At 46.2% G+C, this 22596-nt stretch overlaps 1 protein-coding gene across 1 annotated transcript in view; it reads left to right on the top strand.

The window, feature by feature from the left end:
• Positions 1-22596, top strand: part of LOC138299837 (chitotriosidase-1-like) — a 353309-nt gene that overhangs the window by 141793 nt on the left and 188920 nt on the right. The gene's annotated exons all lie outside the window — the stretch shown is intronic.

The following is a 22596-nucleotide window of genomic DNA, read 5'->3' as shown; positions in this document are numbered from 1 at the left end:
TGAGCAAAGCTTTGGGCCCTGGCACTTATTCTTTTTCAAATTAAGCACTGGTTATCTATGGAAGAGAGAGTCCTCGTGGATTCTGAAAGTGAGTCCTCTGGAGAGGATGGACGGCACTCAACTCACCATGAACAGTCATTCATGCAGCGTGGTCCCATGCTGGCACACAGGCCCTTGTACCAAGGGCCAGCACAGGAATCCCTCCGAGATTCAACCCAGTATGGAAAATGAAGCTAAATTACAACTTGCAAGGAATGGCCTAACATCCACTCTCGAATCTTAACAAGTTCAGGAGTTAGTTAAATTCAGGTGATTCGAGTTCTAGGAGCTTCAGTTCTCCTAGGCCCATTACAGAGATTAATTAATAAACTTACTTTGATTATAGTGATTTATGCAGAAGAGAGATTCCATGCCAGGTGGGGGGAGTACCTTTCCTAAGTCAGTCCTGGCACCAGCCTAGTTACAAGAACCAGTCCAGAAGACACGACTGGTGCCAGGAGCACGTGCTTGTGGGAAGGTAGTGCCAGAACCTGCCCTGGCACCATCCTGACACCATGAGCACTTGACCATGAACAGCAGCCCTGGCACAATGCGAATTCAAAAGCGTTTAAGATGTAAATGCAGCTGCCATGCAAGTTTTCTGTGAATCGGTAACAGCTTTCCTTCAGGGTCGGACTGGCCTAGATGGCACACAGCCAGTGCCCGACAGGCTGGTATGACAGGGCAGTGTGCAGGCCATTTTGTGGTTGTTTGTGGGCCCATTTTATGGTCTGGTGGGCTGGTGTTTGCCTGTTGATTTCTCCAATATTAAAACAAACATTGCCTGCAGCAAGTTCAAATCCAGGCAGTCTACCATACCTTGGAAAGCACTTATTATACCATGTATTTACAAGTTGAAGACTTTCCAAGTTTGCAAACATAGGCCCCTTTTTAGCTATCTAATCTGCTAATGGGGGACACTTTTATTTTGGTCTCAGGCTTAATTTTTGTCCCAGTCCAACACTGCTTTCCTTTGAGGCTTCTGAACTTCACCTATAGAGTGACATGGCCTTTTTAGGGAGGACGAAATTGAGAATAAGGTGAAATACACAGTACTATGTTAGTGCTTAATTTGGAAAAGAAAATGCTCATAGGGCCACAGGGTATTTGTTATAAGCTCACCGCCAGTGCCACCAAATGTCCAATAGCCTGATGACAAATCTGATAGTATAGGTTCCACCTTGTTAGAAATGGGGTTTCTGGTTGGCTACGGAATGCACTGAAGCCAAGCACAACCCACCACTCTATTCAGGGCAAGTAAGTTACACACCAAAGATAACCTGTGCTCACTGCCTGGTAGTTTGGCACAGAGCAGTCAGGCTTATCCCCAGAGGTCATGTATAAAGCATTTGTGCAACACACAACAGTGACCCAATAAATGAGACTCCACAAAAGAAACTCCACACAGGATTATATAAATATGTATATTGTATTCTGTGCATAAAGCATAAACCAAAACAACAATAGTCATAAAAACTGTGCGCACTATGCAACTCCTGAGTCTGTATTTGCTATCTTGTTATTGCAAGAATCCAAACGTCAAGCAATATAACATCAGGGCATAAAATGCAGCATTTTGGCTAGGAAACACATAGGGGCATATTCACAAGAAAGTGGCACATCAGCTATAATTCGCCACATTTCTTGCACCCCGCACCCTTTTACATCACCATGGGAGCACCGTATTTACAATATGGTGCACCATGGCGCATGTTAACATAGTAGCGTCAACATTTTTGATGCTATTGTGGAGTATTGGTCGACTAGCTCCAAAAATGATGGAGCTAGATCAGCAATGCATGGGTAGGCCCATTGAAAGCAATGGGAGCGTCACTTTAACGGCTGCCTTTGGCAGGCATTAAAAATGATGAGAAAATGGTGCAGTGAAATCTTGTAAATTTCACTGCGCCATTCTTCTGGGCTTCCTAATGGGCGAATGCCCCCTAGCAAACATTATGACTGGCTAAGACATAACGTGACCCAAGGGGTTACAAAGTGGCTCAATGCTTGCATTGGCCCACTTTGTAAATCTGGCGCGGGGAAAAGGCCTCATTGACGCCATCTTAGCGTAAATAAAAAATTATGCTAGGGTGTCACAAGGAAGCGCTAGAGCAGGTGTGGCCCATCCTTTAGGGCGGAGGGGCCACCCCCCCCCACCTTTTGCCCCTCATGAAGAGTATCTGTCAGGCTGAACAAAGGTCAGCCTCACAGACACTCTTCATTTTCAGCTCAGACAGCCAGGAGTGAGACATGCGCGATTTGCACAGACTCCTGGCTGCCTGAGCTGAACTTTGCTGGGCTGAGGAGGTCACAGCTCCTATGGGCGTGACCTCCTCGGCTCAGCAAAGGTGCCTCGAGGCCCTCCCCTGGGTGATGAGGAAAGCGTCACCCATTGACTTCGACCTGGGCGCTTCAGGTTTAAGCCCTGAAGCGCCCAGGGCGAGTGTCAATCAGTGACACTTCATCACAGAGTGGGGTAGGGTCAGCAGTCTCACTGACCCCATCCCACTCTGCGACGAGGCTGGGACTGCTGCCTTCCCTAAGGTCCTGACCTAAGATCAGTCAATGAGGGAAGTCAGCAGTCCCAACCCTCCTGGGACCTCGAGGCTGAAGGTAAGTGTGTGTGTGTGATGTTTTAAAATGAATGTTTGGTGCGTGCATGCATGTTTGATTGTTATGAGTGTTGTTAATGGATGTGCTTATGTGCGTGCGTGTGTGTGTATGTGTGAAAGAATGAGTGTGTGATGTTTTAAAATGAATGTTTGGTGCGTGCGTGCATGTTTGAATGTTATGAGTGTTAATTGATGTGCGTGCGTGTGTGAATGAATGAGCGTGTGTGTGTGTGTGTGATGTTTTAAAATGAATGTTTGGTGCGTGCGTGCATGTTTGAATGTTATGAGTGTTAATTGATGTGCGTGCGTGTGTGAATGAATGAGCGTGTGTGTGTGATGTTTTTAAATGAATGTTTGGTGCGTGCGTGTATGTTTGAATGTTATGAGTGTTGTTAATGCATGTGCGTGCGTGTGTGAAAGAATGAGTGTGTGTGAACTTTTAAAATGAATGTTTGGTGCGTGCGTGCATGTTTGAATGGTATGAGTGTTGTTAATGGATGTGCGTGCATGCATGTCTGTGTGTGAAAGAATGAGTGTGTGTGTGTGTCCCGCCCGCCCCCCTCCCTCCTAAAGCTGCCGGCCGCCACTGCGCTAGAGGCTTGTAAATGTGCCCCATAGATCCCCGGGTTTCACCATAAATGCATCCCTTATGGATATTTCCGGCTTTGGGCATGAATCATAGCTCTCCTGCGCATATTGCCAATGGCAGCAGGAACATAAGGTACATCACCCCAATATCAGGAAGACATAAAAAGAACTGGGGCTCCTATTATATGAGTTATGGTAATAATGGGTTTCTAGCCAGATGCAGAGGCGCCTGTTAGGTACACTATGGTAGTTCTCCTCCTTCGGAGAGTGCAGGGAGTTTCCTAATACATGGGGAGCTCTGTTGTGGATTCCCCCAAATATACAAAGATAAGTGCCCCAGGTAGGTCCTGAAAGTGGGGGGAAGACACACGCTCTGGAGGCAGCCGGGAGACCTGCTCGGCTCCCAACTGTAGAAATGCTCAAAGAAAATGGTATCTATTGTGGCCCCTACTTGGCTTCCTGCCTGGAGTTCCAGGAGCGGGGAGCCTAACTGCGGACTGGGCCCTCACTCAGGACCTGGTCTGGGCTATGGCAGCCTTGTCCCGCCCAAGGGGATGAGGCGGCCCTCCAGCAACTCAAGGAATTAGTAGAGTCGTGCCTGCACTGTCCCAGCGGTGAAAGTCAGGATCTGGACAAATGCTGTACCTCCAAGGGGTGAGGTGGCCCTTCATGTCTCTGGTGATTCATAGACTTGTGCTCGCACCATTACAGTGGCACGAGTCAGGGCTCAGAAAAAGGTTGTGTCCAGCACCCTTCCTTCAGAGTGGGGCTGGAAATAGCGCTCTCCATGCACCACCACCAGGACCAGATGACCGTGTTCCACGTGCTATCCGGAAAGGCACAGCAGACAGCCTCTCACAACTCCAGGGGCCACACACTGTGCTCACCAGCGCTACAGGCAAAGAAAGAGAGTGAAGTACTCCACACGTGCTAAAGGCAAATTAGATGCTCCCCACACACCACGGAGAATAACCATGCACATGAGGAGGTGAAAAGGAAGCGCTCACCATGCGCTAGTTTTTGGAAGAGGGCAAGAAACAGGAAATCAGCACTCTCTGCGCTTGGCTCCTTGGGAGGCACTCAAGGGGGCACAACAGGGGCAGGCAGGCCAGCTCAGCTAGATGTGTGGTGTCTCCTTCTGGAAGTCCTGGTAGTGCCTGGGTCATCCAAAGTCAGGGAGCTGCTGGCAGCAGTGCAATAAGCAGAGACAATCCATTGAGTCCTTTATGTCACCCAGCAGACAGCAGGTAGCAATGCAGCAGCAGAAGAGCAGTCCAGATGAGTCCTTTTGCAGCTCAGCAGTCCTTCTGGCTGAAGTTCAGTCCCGGTTCCAAAACTTCTCTTCAATCATGAGGCCAGAGCCCCTGTACTTGTACTCAAAATGCCTTTGTTTAGGGGGTGACTTCAATGGAATCCTTTCAAGTGTAGCACAACCCCTTTCAACCCAGCCCTTGCTCCAGACATCAGTAGGGGGTAATTCAGCCCATTGTGTGAGTGCAGGAGACAGCCTTTTGACATGTAAGCTGTTAACAATCCTCCCTTTCCCCAGCCCTAGATGACTATCAGTATGCAGATGCCTCTTCTCTCAGGCTGCAAAACACTAGAGTTATAAGCACAGAGAAATGCCCACTTTCTAAAAGTGGCATTTCCAAAATAGTAATGTAAAATCCAAGTACACCAGTAAGCAGGATTTCTCACTACCATTCCAAACTATGAGAGGAGCAGCCCTCACAGTAGTGAAAACAAAATAGACAGTTTGTCACTACTAGGACACGTAACACATTAAAGTATATGTCCTACCTTTTACATACACAGGGCCCTGCCCATAGGGCTATCTATGGCCTACCTTAGGGGTGACTAAGGTGTAGTAAAAAGTGAGTATAGGCCTTGACAAGTAGTTTGAATTGCCAAGTCAATGTGGCGGTAAACTGTGCGCGCAGGCTCTTCAGTGGCAGGCCTGTGACAGGTTTGAAAGGCTACTTCTGTGGGTGGCGCAATAAGCGCTGCGGGCCCATTAGTAGTATTTAATTTACAGGCCCTGGGTATATGGTATACCACCTTACAAGGTACCTACAGGTAAATTAAATATACCAAAAAAGTGTAAGCCAATTATACCAAGTTTTAGGGGGGAGAGAGCACATGCGCCTTGGCACTGATTAGCAGTGGTAAAGAGGGGGGAGAGAGCACATGCGCCTTAGCACTGATTAGCAGTGGTAAAGAGGGGGGAGAGAGCACATGCGCCTTGGCACTGATTAGCAGTGGTAAAGAGGGGGGAGAGAGCACATGCGCCTTAGCACTGATTAGCAGTGGTAAAGAGACCAGAGTCCTAGAGCCAACAAAAAGAGAGTCAAAAAAATAGGAGGAGAAAAGCAAAAAGCCTGGGGATAACCCTGCCAAAAGGGCCATTTCCAATACACCTCATACTTTCACCTAGTGAATTACTTCTTCACCCAAGACAAATTGATCACTGTCACAAACTACTGTTTTGTTAAAGCATAGTGATCCTTTGCTGTTTCTTGAGTCACACTTGGATCTTTAGCATCAAGAAACCTATGAAGCAATATGTTGTTCAACTATCAAAATGAAATCAAATCTGTTTCTGTGTCTTCCTTTTACAGGTTATTTTACATCCCTTCATTATTTCTTTGTAGCTAATCTCTGTCTCTTCCTTCTTCATTCTCCCTTTTTTGCCTTTCTGCAGATCGAAGCCTGATGAATAAAAATAAGTTACGATCCCCACAAATGAGTGCCAAGCCCATCACATTCAGCCACCGGCTCAAATGAAGCACTGAGTACATGGAAGGCCACATATAGTTACATCAAAGTGATAATAACCCATTCATTCATGTAAATATTGTGATTTACAGCTGGTGTAAACCAATTGTAAAACACAAGAAATAAAAACGCGACCCCAAGGGTTATAAGATTATATTTGTGGAGACCTTGAAACTTATCAGCAATACTGAGTGTTAATGTTCCTATCTAGAGCACTATATATGGCTACCCAACCAGTGGCAGGGAGCACATTTACCTTGGTATCTATGGGGCCTGCTGGGAGCCGGCCCATTATTACTCACAGCATAGGGATGTGCCCTCACACCTTGCGAGACTGGGTGCTGCCTTCCTGGGTGCACACGTGCACATTGTGGATGGGCATCAGTCGACATGAAAGCAGTTGTGCTGGAGCCTGTCTGACTGGAATGGGCAGAAGCTTAAACACAGCTATTGGCATCCTGGTTTCACCCCACTGTAGAATGGTATTTAAAAACAAGCATTTGCAATGCAGTGGGTCTCGCGTTTGCTCGAGTTAGAGCTATTAGGATTGTAAATTGCTAACGGGACTTTTCTTGCCAGACAAATTTAAAATAAAAAGTAAAACATATAAGCAAGCTGATTCAAAGCGCGGCTGTGAGCATGACAGAGACACACTAAAGGAAAACAAAGTTTGTTCGCAGTCAAAGTTATCGGCAAAAGTGCAATTATCCATGTAACAGGGTCGATGGCCAAGGCAGTAACTAAACCATCCCAAGGAGGGAAAAATGTAAAGCCGTTACCAACTCAAAGAAAGGATTTTTGAATGGCAACCCCACGACGAGTGATAGTGATTGGCATGCGGTGGGCGTGGCTAAAAGCACAGATACATACCAACACGTCAGAAAAGCTCGACCTAATGAGGAATCCTTGGGAATCTTTTCCAATGCCTGGAAACTCTACTGCTCTCAGTAGGACATCCTTCATCTGTTTACAGGCCTGTAGCCCGGGATATTTGATTCCGGGGCATGGTCCCTGCGCAACAGAAATACAATCATTTTGATGTACAGCATTGTCAAGGTTTTGTGTTTTGAAACTATTTGAACTTGGTGCATCATTATACATTATAGATGAAAGAAAGTAAACATAAAAAGAGCACTAGTTACATGATTGCTGATACAAGTTTAGGAGAGCAATCTAAAGCTTCATGTGTGTTGTTCTGTACTGGTTCAATGTCATCACTGAGGACATACATATTAGTAGACAGTCTGTACCTGGACTTTCTAATCTTTCATATTATGTGGTAGCAGGTCATCTCCCTAGCTATTTTCATGACTTTATCATCTTTTCTTTAAAAAGGTATTTATTGGAACCCCTTGAGTGCGCTGCAACATATAGATTATTGGTTTGAGTCCCTGACAGAGGAAACTCAGTCTTTCATCCTTGTGAGGAGGATAATTTGAGTATGGTTAAACTGAGTCATAGTAATACCAGATATTTACACCACTTTGAATCTGAAACTGCAAAATAGGTGCATACCCACAAATTTGTAAACAGAACAAACATCTACAGACATCCAGGCACACAAAGGCCAAAATGCCTACAAACACACAAGATCAAGCACACGTGCACCTCTGTCCACAGACAGCTGCCCATATACACAGTGTAGGAAGCTGGGCCTTTATGTGGTATGTGAATACTGTGTAAAGGGTCCGATGTTCCCCATCGAGTGGACAGGACTTGCTATACAATCCCAAAGTGCTCTATTTAGAGGTAGTGTGGTCAAGCAGCCTTAGGCGTAACACAGAGAAGTGCAAGACAGCTACAAATACACACAATAATCAATAAATTAAACACATGACTTAAAAAGAAGAGCCACACCAATTTATAAAAATAGCAAGTATCTTTGTATATGTTTAGGCATCAGAGAAAAATCGTTCAGGTAAGTACTTTTTTAAGTAGGAATCCTTTTCACTTTAAAAAGTGGACACTGTGCAATTTCTGAGTTCTGCAATGTTATCCTGTGGGAAAATAGATTCTGCAAACAGATAGAGTACAGAGACTTACAAGACCAATCTCCTGGGGTTAAGGTGAGTAGTAGGCAAGGTCCAAGGCAGTACCCACAGTACACCCTGAGTTGCATGGGGGTGGCTGGGTGCAGAGTGCAAAACAGCATTTGGGTGCCCAATGCGTTCCCATGGAGATTGGTCACTGTGAAAAGAGGCTGCAGGCTCTGGCCAGGAGGCCAGTCGAGCTGAACTAGCAGTGGGGCTCAGGCCTCACACTACTTGGGGACAGATAGGCACCTTTGGTTCTCTTCTCCATGGCTCAAGGGCGATGGGTGCAGAGGTGTCCTTATGTGTCAGGTTTTTCTGACTGGAGCAGTAGACGAGGGCTGCGTGCAGAGGCTGCAGGCATCATCGGGGAGGTTGAGAGGGGTGAAACCACGATGGACTCAGACTGTGGAAAGCTGGGGAACCTTGCTGGCACTGGTTGCCCACTTCAACGCAGGTTGGAGATGGCGAGTGCAGTGATGACTTCAACCATTGGGTTTTTGTTGTTCCAGAGGCTTCAGAGTCACTTCTTTGGAGTTTGTTGGAGAACAGATCTGCTGTTCACAGGAGATCTTGAGAATTTATTGAGGGCAGGCAGTCCTCCCGGCTTTCTGGAGTCACAGCTGCAGGATGAGTCAACTTTGGTGCAGATTTCTACGAGGGATTGCAGACAGGCTGGCGGGGTTGGTACCAGGTAAGCTGCTTCTATTCTCCTCTTCTGTATTTGCAGCTCTTCAGGGTCCTTCGTCTTCTTATGTTGTCAGGATCTGCTTCTCTGGTGCCAGGGGCTCCCCTAAATACTGAATTTCACTATGGTCCCTTATATGACCACTTCCTGTGGGAAGTGGGCATTATCCTTTTTGTCCATTTCTGTTGTGTTTTTTGGGGGATCATCTGAAGTATTGTTCCAAGGCCTTTGGCGCAATGAATGGACGTTTAGTGAATATAAATCTTTTGGAATATTCTTGTATAGGAAATGAACGCTGAGTTGTTAGATACTTAATTGTGGGTCATGATTGGACGGATTGTGGACAGCTACTTGGAATGGAATATGGGTCACTGGTAAGATAACATTGCCTCTCAGCACATACTCCTTAATGCACAAGGCTCCCTCTGCTGACTGTGACTGTGTGGATACCACTTTGTTATGATATTTTAATTTGCTTATTGTATCTCCAGGCACTCTGAAGTAACTGCAAGGGAACATGTTAGAGCTATATAAGACAACTAATCAAAAACAAATTGCTGAGCCTTGTGAAGGATCAGAGGACTGTTTAGGGAAGACCTCATGGTACGCAATGGCAAAGGCAGATACGATTGAACTGATGGTGAACTGATGTTGCAGACTTGCTGGAATAGTCCCTTTTTTACTATATCTGTCCGAGTGGACAACACTTTTCACTAAATGAAACATTTGTAGTGGTTTTGTGAAGTTGGATGAGCACAAGTATGATGTGTTTCACACATCGGTTGGACCGATCTCTTGTTCAGGATGGTACGAAGACAGGTATCCCTCTATCACTACCAAGTTTCCCATTTCTATGTGTGACTATTGCTGCAATGTAGGCTTTTCCTTTTCATGCTGGTACTTCCAGTCTTGCTTATCTCATTATAAAACGAGGGCTAGAAGTCCCAGAATGAAAAGAAAAAAAAACTGGTGTGGAGCACGTAGTCAGACACTGACCCAGTAAACCTGGCAGTTGTGCTATGAGCTGAGCTGCTGCCTTTTGCTACCATTTCTGCAAAAGGTGTGGGGGGGTGGGGGGGCCAGGGCGGCAAAAGCTGAGCATGTCAAACATTTGTGTTTTTGCCATTTTAAATAACCCTACTGGAACTTTTTTTTGTTTCATGCTATGTTTACAGAGTGTTTGATTGCTAGTGAAAATGGCTAATTGTGAGCCCACAGCAAGCCAGCCCAAATATGATATGTTTACAGGCAAAGCAGATCCCTGTAGCCCAGGTTCATTTACAATCCCATATGTCTGTGCTGAAATGAGCAATTTTAAATCGGACCACAGCATTTCCATTTCATTTCTACTGTTTGATCACCACAAAAGCAATAGCATTGTCTGTGGAGATTTGTGTTACAGTAGTGCTATGTCAGTGACTCATCTTTGTATTTGTATGCTAACATCTACTGCCTGTCCTGGTTTTAAAAACCTACAGTTAGCAGAAAGTAAATGTGGTTTAAGCCCCACTTGGAGATTCAATACCAAGATTACAACAGGCAAGCTCCCCATATTTATGCAACTTCTCCCTCACCTAGTGCACAGGCATGATTCAGTCACTGCTTAGTTTGAGCCAGTGGCTGCAGGTGGGGGCCACTGACATCATTTGTGGGACCAGCACTTGTTTTTCCTCAAAGATTTGGATCCAGAGAGAGAGAAACACAAAAGGGGAAAAGAAGGTTGAGGAGAAAGATGAAAAAAAGTGACAAAGGGACAAAGAAGCGATCAAAAGAACCGAGGACTGAGACAGAAATGTAGCAAGTGTCTGGTGGTAGAATAAAGAGACATGAGGTAGAATCAAGATTACACAGCTTGGTATTCAGCACCCCAAACTTTAATAGTGCAAGCTGTGGACTTTTTAGCAAAATGTTGGGCCCTGGCACTTATCTTTTTACAAATTAATCACTGGATCCAGCTAATATCAAAGAATGAATTTTGTTATACTTGTATACCTTCACATACCACATAATGGCTTCTAAATGCTTTGAAGATGGCATCAGTTTAAAAAACAGCAGATTAAGTCATAGTGGGAATGGACTTCAGCAACCAATTCAGTGACACTACCTGCCACTTCTGGTTGTAGTGGTGAGAAAATAGATGTGGGTGAACCACTGAAAGTACAAGCCCGATTTCTACTGTGATTATTTTGAGTTCCTCTTGGACCCTTGAGCTGAAAACAAGACAACATTTATTGTGTCTTCGGCCAGCCGTCCTGCCATAAGCCAAGAATGAAAGAGAATTAGCCTTTGCTGTAAAACAGGAAGAGATAAAGAAATTCCTGTCTAGTGGCTAAATTGCACAATGCGAAGCTACAGAATTTAGGATCAATCCCAGCTGCCTCACCACACCAAGTTGTCTGTTCCTATGGAAAGATTTTGTTTCAATGTGCCAAATTGTTCTTTATTTCTGCATATCAGAGTACATTTGTAGGAAGTTGGCTCTGTGTATACTATTTCAAAGTAAGAAATAGTGTGCCCAGAGTCCAAGGGTTCCCCTTAGAGGTAAGATAGTGGCAAAATTAGATAATTCTAATGCTCTATTTTGTGGTAGTGTGGTCGAGCAGTAGGCTTATCAGAGGGTAGTGTTAAGCATTTGTTGTACACACACAGGCAATAAATGAGCAACACACACTCAAAGAGTTACTCCAGGCCAATAGGTTTTTATATAGAAAAATATATTTTCTTAGTTTATTTTAAGAACCACAGGTTCAAGATTTGCAGTAAACATTTTAAATGCAAGGTAATTCACTTACATACTTTAGGAACTTTGAATAAAAGCAAGATCCTATACAGTCTTTGTAAAAATGGCAATAAGCTATTTTCAAAGTGGACACAGTGCAAAAATCAACAGTTCCTGGGGAAGGTAAGTAAAGGTTAGTTTGTGAGGTAAGTAAAACAACTTACAAGTCTCAGTCCTGAAGCATAGGCAGCCCACCGTTGGGGGTTCAAGACAACCTTAAAGTTACCACACCAACAGCTCAGGGCCGGTCCGGTGCAGAGGTCAAAGAGGTGCCCAAAACACACAGGCGCCTATGGAGAACAGGGGTGCTCCGGTTCCAGTCTGCCAGCAGGTAAGTACCTGCGTCCTCAGGGGGCAGACCAGGGGGATTTCTGTAGAGCACTGGGGGGGGGACACAAGTAGGCACACAAAACACACCCTCAGCGGCACAGGGGCGGCCGGGTGCAGTGTGCAAAGCAGGCATCGGGTTTTGTATTGGTTTCAATGGGGGACCTGGGGGTCACTCTAGCGGTACAGGCAGGCACAGGGGGGGGGGGGCTTCTTGGAACAGCCACCACCTGGGCTGGGCAGAGGGTCGCCTGTGGGTCACTTCTGCGCTGAGATTCGGTTCCTTCAGGTCCTGGGGGCTGCGGGTGCAGTGCTGGTTCCAGGCGTCGGGTCCCTGGATACAGGCAATCGCGGTCAGGGGGAGCCTCTGGATTCTCTCTGCAGGCGTCACTGTGGAAGTTCAGGGGGGTCGTCTCTGGCTACTCACAGGCTCGTAGTCGCCGGGGAGTCCTCCCTGTTGTGTTTGTTTTCTGGATCTCGAGCCGGGGGCGTCGGGTGCAGAGTGTGAAGTCTCACGCTTCTGGCGGGAAACGTGCAGTCTTTGGAAGTTGCTTCTTTGTTGCGAAGAAGTAGCTGGTTTTGAGCAGGGCTGCTCCTCGCGGGACTTTCTTGGTCCCTTAGTCCAGGGCAGTCCTCTGAGGCTTCAGAGGTCACTGGTCACTGTCAGATGCGTCTCTGGTTGCAGGTTTTCAAAGTTGGAGACAGGCCAGTAGGGCTGGGGCCAAAGCAGTTGTCGTCGTCCGTCTTCTCTGCAGGCTTGTAGGTCAGCAGTCCTTCTTGTTTCCTCAGGTTGCAGGAATCTAGTTTCCTAGGTTCTGGGGTGCCCCTAAATACTGAATTTAGGGGTGTGTTTATGTCTTGGAGGGCAGTAGCCAATGGCTAATGTCCTTGAGGGTGGCTACACCCACTTTGTGCCTCCTCCTCCATCCTATTGGGGGAATCCTCCAAACTCAAGATGGAGGATTTCTAAAGGCAGGGGTCACCTCAGCTCAGGACACCTTAGGGGCTGTCCTGACTGGTAAGTGACTCCTCCTTGTTTTTCTCATTATCTCCTCCAGCTTTGCCGCCAAAAGTGGGGGCAGTGGCTGGAGGGGCGGGCATCTCCACTAGCTAGTATGCCCTGGGGCACTGTAACAAAAGGGGTGAGCCTTTGAGGCTCACCGCCAGGTGTTACAGTTGCCGCAGGGGGAGGTGAGAAGCACCACCACCCAGTATAGGCTTTGTTCCTGGCCACAGAGTGACAAAGGCACTCTCCCCATGTGGCCAGCAACATGTGTGGTGTGTGGCAGGCTGGCAGAAACTGGTCAGCCTACACTAGAAGTCGGATTGGTATTCAGAAGGCATCTCTACGATGCCCTCTGGGTGTATATTACAATAAATTGCACACTGGCATCAGTGTGCATTTATTGCGCTGAGAAGTTTGATACCAAACTTTCCAGTTTTCAGTGTAGCCATTATGGAACTGTGGAGTTCGTGTTTGACAAACTCCCAGACCATATACTCTTATGGCTATCCTGCACTTACAATGTCTAAGGTTTTGCTTAGGCACTGTAGGGGCATAGTGCTCATGCACATATGCCCTCACCTATGGTATAGTGCACCCTGCCTTAGGGCTGTAAGGCCTGCTAGAGGGGTGACTTACCTATGCCACAGGCAGTGTGAGGTTGGCATGGCACTCTGAGTCTTTTTCTCCCCACCAGCACACACAAGCTGTGAGGCAGTGTACATGTGCTGAGTGAGGGGTCCCCAGGGTGGCATAAGACATGCTGCAGCCCTTAGAGACCTTCCCTGGCATCAGGGCCCTTGGTACCAGGGGTACCATTTACAAGGGACTTATCTGAGTGCCAGGGCTGTGCCAATTGTAGAAGCAAAGGTACAGTTTAGCGAAAGAACACTGGTGCTGGGGCCTGGTTAGCAGGGCCCCAGCACACTTTCAATCAAAACTTAGCATCAGCAAAGGCAAAACGTTAGGGGGTAACCATGCCAAGGAGGAATTTCCTTGCAACATTCAAACGTGAGCTCAGGATGTGCACTGTAGAAGAACCTGCTATGTTTGATTTAGTAGGCTGTAATGTTGCTCCACATATAAAGAGAATGTAGGGCATTCATGACAATTGCTTTGCCTCTTAGTGTTTACTCATGGCATTGACTTCTGGGTGTGGGACAGGAATGTTTTCACATTGAAGTTTAAAAATCAGGTTTAATAAATGCATCTAAATGAAGTAAAATTATCTGATATCTGAAACGGTTGCGCTTTCAACATGTTTAAGAAATGCACGTTTTTGAGTCTTGAAGAGGTTTTGCCATATTTGTTCATCGCTGCGGATATTTTTATGGCTGCCTGCTCGTGCAAGGGCTTGTTAGGCTTCTCCCTGTTACTTTATTGGCTCACCCACCTCTCATGAGAAAGGGACACTCTCTAGTTTTAGGTGTTCATGGCTTACTGGAAGAACAGCAGATGACCCTGGCTCAGGAGTTGTGCAGTCCTCAAGGCTGGGCCACTGATTCCTTGTTCGGCTAGAGTGCACTCGCTGCCTGTAGCTGCCCTGGTCACTGGAGATGCATGCAGGTGTAAAGCGGAGAGCTGCACATACTAGGATGCCAACTGCCATAGCATTTTAGGTGCTCAGGTCCTGAAACGGGCAGCTCTGCTGTAGGAGAAAGCAATATTCGGGTGGCACATGCTATAGGGAGAGCGCCATGGCACTGGCAGCAAGCAAGTTGAAGGTGGTCCGCTGCAAATATGGGCCAGGCCGCAGGTGCATTAAAAGGGAAGCTGAGGAACGCTGTTCCCTGAGCAGTGCAGCACACATGTACAGGGTCTGCACCCATAAAATGACTATTTCATTGCAGGCTGGCAAAGTCCAGCAAGGTTTAGTGAGGGCTCGCCCTCCCCACTTCCAAGCCCCTCCTCTGCGTTTTATGTCAGTTATATTTAGGGGCGAGCGCAAAGCGCTCCATCCCCTGATGTAATCTCTCCTTGGGCTTCTAAGCACGCCCATGTCACTTCAGTCCCTTACATTGGTTCGTGGGCTTGCCTATTAAAACCCTCTTGCTCTCATTTGTAAAAACAGTAAACTTTGCACTTGTATAGCGCACTACTCACCCGTTAGGGTCTCAAGGCACTGTACGCTGTAGAACCCCTCCTGGCTTTTCCCTGTGAGGCGCCCACTCCTGGACAGTCCCTGGGTGAAGCTAGGCATCCAAGCGCTGTGAGGGCCTTTGTGGAGATTAAGCAAGCTATTGCCCAGAGTTACAGAGTGGGACCCATTAATTAGATTAGGCACCGAGGCGAGAATGATCTGGTCCAAGGGAATGGAGCCCAAGACCCACTGAGGTGGGAATTGAACCCTGGTCCCGGGCCAGATCTCTGCATCAAGGTCTGCCACTCCTAACATTTGTAAAAGGCATGCATACGTCATGCCTTTTCTGGTGTTTAGCCCTCCTGGAGCGCACCAACCAACTACAGGAAACATATGAGGCTCCATGTTTCCCGTATGCTTTCTTGTCTACTTTTTCTCTATTTAGACAGCGCGATTGTGCTCTTTTTTTTCTTCTTCTATTTAATGTGGCAAGGAAAGTCCGGTTAGAAGTTTACAACCCTAATAGCTCTAACTCCGCAAGCTTGTTCCTTTCTGGGCCTAAAGAGAAAACTTCCCCACTATTAGAGAACAGTCCCCATACTGCCTCAGCCCCTTTTTCGATAATGTAGAAACAAACCAAAAGCAAGTAAGTACAAAGACTTCAGTTTGTGGGAAGCACAGAAAAATGTAGCCTGGCCTAGCCCCCCTCCCCCCCCCCCACCCCCCGTTTTCTAGCTAGGTCCTGTCTTTATATACAATGCTTCAAAATGTAGAAATCCCCCAAGAATCTAATATCTGTTCAAAAACATCCTTTTTGTAGCATGAGTGGCTGAAAATACAAATGTTAGGCACACTCCTGCCATCTAGTGTTAGATTTGGATGTTTGCAAGTTGTATTTCTTCGAAGAAATCTATCGAGTTGAAACGTGACTCCTCCTTAGCTGTACATTGCACATGGGTACCAACTCTATGTTAGTTTTCCTACCATCAGGTTGGATGTGCAACGAGTGTCCATTCCCCTGTAGTCACACATTCGTCAAGGGGATGTGCCTGCATCTACACCAATGGTTTCCCCGTCTGGCTGCCACCAACGCATCCCTGATCAGGGACCAATGTGACTCTGAACCCACCCCCAGGTTAGGGTGCCTGACTAAAGAGGAGAACAAAAGTTAAGGTATGAGAGCATTGGGCGTCATAATTGGTTCATGATACGAATGTGTAGCAAGGAAGGGAATTTAAGAACCCCGACGAAGGTTGGATACCTGCATGGGCTTTTGTTTCTCTTTGCAGCCGAACCATACTGCCATTAGTTATTGGATAAATGAGCCATTGAGTCTCCTTCGGTATCCTTTACACATGGTTTTAATCTTATCTGAGGTACCGTTTAATAAAGGATATCACCTTGGGTATACCTCAAGATATTTTTACTATATATCTGGATCCCTGCAATAATCCACTTTGCACTTATATAGGAACGCCCAGTAATAGTCGAGTCAACCAAGGTGGTGTTTTTCTAGCGCCATGTGGGAGCCTCCAATGATGAACGTGCCACAATAAGTTGTGGGTGATTTGTTTTCTTCAAAATCTTTAAGATTCCTGTAGGGCCCTGAAAAACCTTTTCCATAAACAACCTCAACATTTTTTGTGGGTTCATGCTCTTATAGGGAGGATATGCCCTGGCTGCTCAACTTCCTCCCACCTTTGTAGATTCATCACACAATGCCAGCAAGCACCCGTCTGCCCATGTCACAGGCAGTGTTTCTCCTCCACATAAGGAGAGAAAGAAAATAGATGCTACGGGCAAGAGTGTGGTGGTAGGAATGGCAACACATTGGCCAATAGCCAGTTCTTTGGCACCATTGTCACTGTATGGCAGGGCACAATATAAGGAGATGAACAACATTCTCAAGCACCTCTCTGAGCAGTACAGGAAGCCAGGGGAGAAGCTAGTGTTTGAGGGCAAGGTCATCTCCAATGCCAGCATCCGCTGTGCTTTGAATACTGCAGACACTGTATTGAGGGGATTTAACACAAACATCATTCTCATGCAGGACTCCTAGCTCTTTATCTCTGGGTTCAAACTTAAGGTACAACATGATCTCCTTAACCTCCGACTTGACAGGGAGGACCTTTTCAGGCCCAAGGTTGATGAGATGCTTGAAAAGTTCAAGAAAGATACAGAGACAGCAAAGTCCATGTGGTCTTTTTAGTCCACTCATGTACAGGAGCTTCTTTTGAAAACACCAGCTGGGGATGGGAGCAAACACCACCTCGCCCGAGCAACCCTACTCCTATCAAATCCGGGGGTATAGTAGAGGTTTCTACAAAGGCAACAACAGTGGTAGCGGCAGTAGGGACTCTAGCAAAGGAGCTACAACCTTCAAGTAGTGAATTGCCCTACCTCACCCCTCATCACACATTGGAGGGAGGTTATGCAATTTCCTTGCGTGTTGGGTGGAAAGCTCATCGCATAAATTACTTCTAGCTGTGGTCCAACATGGCTATTGCCTCAAACTACATATCATCCCACCCAACATATTGAACCATACATATTGCAGACAGAAACAGTTCTCCCCTCCTCAGTAGGAAGTGCGGGCCCCAGTGTAAAGGGGTGCCATAGACGTGGTGCCACAGACAACCAAAGTAGCCAGGTCTACTCCCTCTAATTCCCAATTCCCAAAAAGGCTAGCTCCCTGTGACCCATCCTCAGCCTCAGACCCATGAATAGCCACACCCTATCAGAACACTTCTGCATGACAAACCTGCAGAATATCATCCCACTCCTTGAGCAGGAAGACTTCATGATGGTGCTGGACTCCTATTTCCACATTCCCATCCACTCTGTTCATTTCAGATACATTACCTTCATGGTAAGTGAAGAGCACTGTTAGTTCAAAGTACTTTTTTTCAGCATCACTACAACTCCAAGGTGTTAACAGGTGCTTAGTGGTGGTAGCAGCATATCTAAGAAGGGAGGATTCACGTCTTATCCTGCCTCGACGATTGGTGGATCAAGAGTGGTAGGAAGCTGCAGTGCCTCGCACAAGCTCAAACAGCAGTGTTCTCTGACACAGCTTGGGTTTCACCATAAATGCAGCCAAGTCCCACTTGCAACCACCACAAATGCAGCCCTTTCTAGGGCCAGTGCTGAATGCAGTCACATGCAAAGCTTCCACCAACCAGCAAAGAGTCCTAGCCTTCTGGCACCTGCTTCCTATAGTTCTACCCAATCATCAATGCACCATTCCCATTGTCATTCTCTTTTTTGGAATAATGGCCTCCTGAATGGCCACAGTTACTCATGCCAGACTACACATGCAATCTGGTTTGTCACATAAGGGGAAAAGAGATAAGCGAAAGAGAGGGAGAACATAACCTACAGGGTAAGTCCCTAAAAGGTCTGCTCAAGAGGTACCACGTGTTTTCTTCAAGACCTTTCATGATTTGCTTGATGGGTACACATGCAACTCCTCCAGGAGTGTCTCACAGCTCAATGGTCTTATACAGGGGGTCACTTGGAAGGATCTAGTGTTGACAGAGGCAAAAGTGCACCCCTCTCTTCAATGGAGGAATGCCAACAGCCTGTTGCAAGGCAGGTCTTTTGCAGACCCAATACTGCAGGTGACCATTACAACAGATGCCTCTCTCACAGGATGGGGTGGATGCCTCAACAGGGTCATGGTCCAAGGAAAGTAGGCATTTCAGCAGCAGGGGCACCACATCAATTATCTGGACTGCTTGAACCTAGCCCTCAAATCCTTCCCACAGGTCATTTGGGGAAAGGTACTCCTCATTAGGGTGAACAACATGATCACCATGCATTACATTCAAAAGGAGATCTGCAAACACTCTCCTTAGCTTCCCCAATTAGCCCAGGACCAGATCCTCTGTGCTATCAGCCACAACATTCAGTGAGGGAACTCTATTGTTATGGTATTTCATGTATACTTTTGGCTTAGGGGCACCCTACGGATAATATTTCACAAAGAGTGCGACAACTTATAGTAATAACCACTTTTAGGAATTACCAATGGAAACAGATGTTTCTGGAGAAGGAAACCTCATCCACTTGTTGTGGCAAAGCTTATCATCAATAACCTTTCCCCATCATGGTAGGATAGTACCACCAGGACAAACTCACCCTCTTCTTCGAGGAAGTTCTTTATAAAGAGCTACTGGAAATAGGAAGGTATCCGGGTCACTAAAATTACCTCAAGGTAAACCCAAACATATTTCTTTTTAAGGTTAAAAATGACAAAGGGATATGTAATATGTATTTATGACTCCTACAGCCATAATGAGGTTCAAACGGGTCAAAGGCGTTCACCTGGGTTAATAAAAATCTTTACCTAATTACTACTCATGCATATTCTTTGATCCAAAAGGAAAGGTTTTTTCACACCTTACTAGGTCGAATCCAATGAAGGCGTAGCTAAGGGATATTAGCCCTCATGGCTGTGACAGAGGCATAGACACCCTCTGCAGTCACACATTTGTCAAGAGATTGTGTCCATATCTGACCTATTTGGCCTACCATCTGATGTAATTCTGTGCATTCCACAGATACACCTGTTTGCCACCCCAGACAGTACGAAATACACAAACTTTGCTGCCAGATATATGCCTTCACAGTCCATGGGCAATGCATTATGTATGAACTGGTCAAGCATATTTGTCTATGCTTTTCCACCTCTCCCGCTGCTTCCCTTCATGGTCAAGAAGCACAGGCAAACATCAAGGACACTCATCCCAGTAGCACCAACCGGGCCAGACAGTTATTGGTACTCCACTCCATTGGAAACGTTACTCAGCTACCATGAGAGGCTTCTTCTCAGGCCAGGCCTTCTCATAAAGAGGCATGGTCAGGTGAGGCCTCCAGACCCTGGACAGCACAACCTTACAATCTGGCTTCTGAGGTCCTAGAATTCTGTTACCTTAACCTTTCACAAGAATGTATGGCTAGCTCAAAAGAGGCCCACAGGCCCAGACCCTGGGCCAGTCACATGGAAAAACAGAAGAGGTTTGTTCAATACTGCATCTCTAAAAACCTCGATCCCTTTAAACCCACCATCCAGGAGAACATTGCCTATGTTTTACCTTGTATAAAGCCAGGCCTCGCTTACACCTATATTTGTCTGCAGTTAGCTGCATTCACTGTCTACATGCAGAACAGCAAACACAGGTCACACTTTAGTATTCTTGTAGTCAAGGTGTTTATGGAGGGCTTCAAAAGGGTCAAACCTCCTAGGATACCTCCTTCGCCTGTATTGAATCTCAATGTAGTCCTCACCAGATTCAAGGGTCCAGCCTTTGAGCCTATGCAATTGCGCACCTTTCAGTTCTTATACTGGATGGTGACCTTCTGTGTGCCCATTACTACCCTTAAGCAAAAAGAACAGATGATGGACGGAATGCCGTACAATGCAAACATTCACCTCCAGTCACAAAGATCTCGGTTTAATCTATCATTCTTTTGCCCACCACACCACTCCAGTTTGGACCCAGCCATATGCAAATCAGTCATGGGACCAGTCCAGCCTGAAGTACCAGACCAGGTCCTCCCTGGACCGGAAACAAGCATCCAGGGACTGGTTTTGGGGTATCACCCCTCATCAGCCAGGCTAGCTTGAATCCAGTGGTGCAGTGAGCACAGGACCCATGTCTGGTCATACTTCCCTTCGGCACATTAGCGAGCTGCAAGCCCTCACCCTACAAGGGCCATTCATCCAGGTCCATAGGGACAGGGTTGTTCTTAAACTAATCCTGAATTCCTCTAACGTGGTGTCACCCTTCCACCTTAAAGGAACCATAGAGTTTGCAGTCTTCTTTCCGCAACTAGATTCAATAGCAGAGAGTGCACTATACACTTTAGATATCAAAAAGACTCATGTACTATATTGGCAGGACCACGCTGTTTCATAAATCAGAAAAGTTATTTGTTACCCCTGCACAGCCTCAGAAACATCATCCCATCTCCAAAGCAGACATAGCCAGGTGGATAATCAAATGCATTTAGACATGTTATCACAAAGCATAAAGGCTGCAACTATAGGCTTCCCAGGAACCATTCCACGAGTGGATATCTGCAAGGCAGCCACTTGGTGAATTCCACACCACACACTTTCACTAAGCATTATTGTGTGGACATCTTGGTCTGTCAATAGGGGCTAGTGGGGTGGATGGTGTTAAGGGCATTGTTTCAGACATCTGCATCATTCACATGCTAGCCACCGTTTTCTGGGGATACTGCTAGTCAGTCTATCCTAAGCATGTTTATACAGCTACACATGCTATGAACGGAAAAGGTTATATACTTTGTCACCATTGTATCCGCTCTACTCCCCAAAGACATGTATTTTGTTGCAGATCTCATATAATTTGTTTCCACTACACATTACACTTCATGCACCTTGTTTCTCTTTCACACTCCATATATGCAAACATCTGAGCCCAGCACTAGATACAAGGAGTATGACAAGTGTGTGAATCTGAAGCAATACACACTACAAACAGATGCTTCAGAGTAAGTACAATTTTCCTTCTCTGTTCTCTGCACTGCAAAGAGGCTGCAAGGATATACATATAATTGATTAATAAAACAAATCTAAGCATTAATTTTTATTCCTAGGAGGTTGAAATATTTGGTGTCTGGGCTTTCAGTTTAGGTCTATCCTTCACATTACCATGTATCCAAGGAGAATACACAGTTCCATTAAAAAAAAAAGGTCAGGCTGCCACCCTTTTCATAAATAAGCCTCTCAAAGTGGGCAATGGCTTAGAGGCTCAGCATCATCATTTTCTGGTTAACTCATCTAATTATAACTCTCGCCCTAAGGTAACTATAACTTTTGCCCCCGCCATGCATAGTTTTCTCATCAATAGTTTTATTGCAAATGTTGCAGTAATAATATAAATGATGTCATAGAAGGTGTCGTCAATGATGTAATATGTGGAATAATTAGCTGTACATGGCGAAGGCGCGAGTTATAGTTACCTTAGGGCAAGAGTTATAGTTACCTGAGTTACGCATAACTATAACTGCAGAATTTCTATGGTTTTGTGTGAGTAAATTCAGACCCTAACTATAATGTCCCGGTAACCTTTGTTTTTTTCAGTGAATTTCTATGTTTTTTAGCAGGCACACATATGAATGTAACAAGCACCGCGCACAGTCTTCCGCTGTGTGCAGCAGGGGTTGGCCACGGGGCCTGGCCTATGGCTAGGCCCGGCAGCCAACCCTCCTGCATACACACAAACCCAAGCTGCACACAGCTTTCGGCCATGCGCAGTATGAAGTTGGATGCAGTGGGTATTTTTTTTTCCGTTTTTTCTCCAGATCAGCAGATCCACTGATCAGACAAAAAAAAAAAAGGCAAATTGTTTTCCCCCACAAGGGGTCCCTAAGGGACCCCTCTGTGTCCTATGGGGGTCAGTATAGCTGTATCCTGACCCCTTATGTGTTTTTGCACTCTTCCTTTCCCACCCCTCACTACAACTTTTTGATCAGGTTGCAGCCAGCCAGTCAGGGCCTTGCTTCCCCCACCCCCTGGATCTGCAGGTCCGAGTTCGGATCAGCAGATCCTGATCTGCAAAGGATCTGCGTCCCTATATATCTATATTTTTGAAGTCTAATATCGCAGAAACTACTGATTGTATTTACACCAAATCACAAAAAG

Source organism: Pleurodeles waltl, chromosome 6 (genome assembly GCF_031143425.1).
Source record: "Pleurodeles waltl isolate 20211129_DDA chromosome 6, aPleWal1.hap1.20221129, whole genome shotgun sequence".
Taxonomy (NCBI): Eukaryota; Metazoa; Chordata; class Amphibia; order Caudata; family Salamandridae; genus Pleurodeles; species Pleurodeles waltl.
Note: the sequence above shows the minus strand (reverse complement) of the source record. Positions and strands in the feature narration are given on the sequence as shown.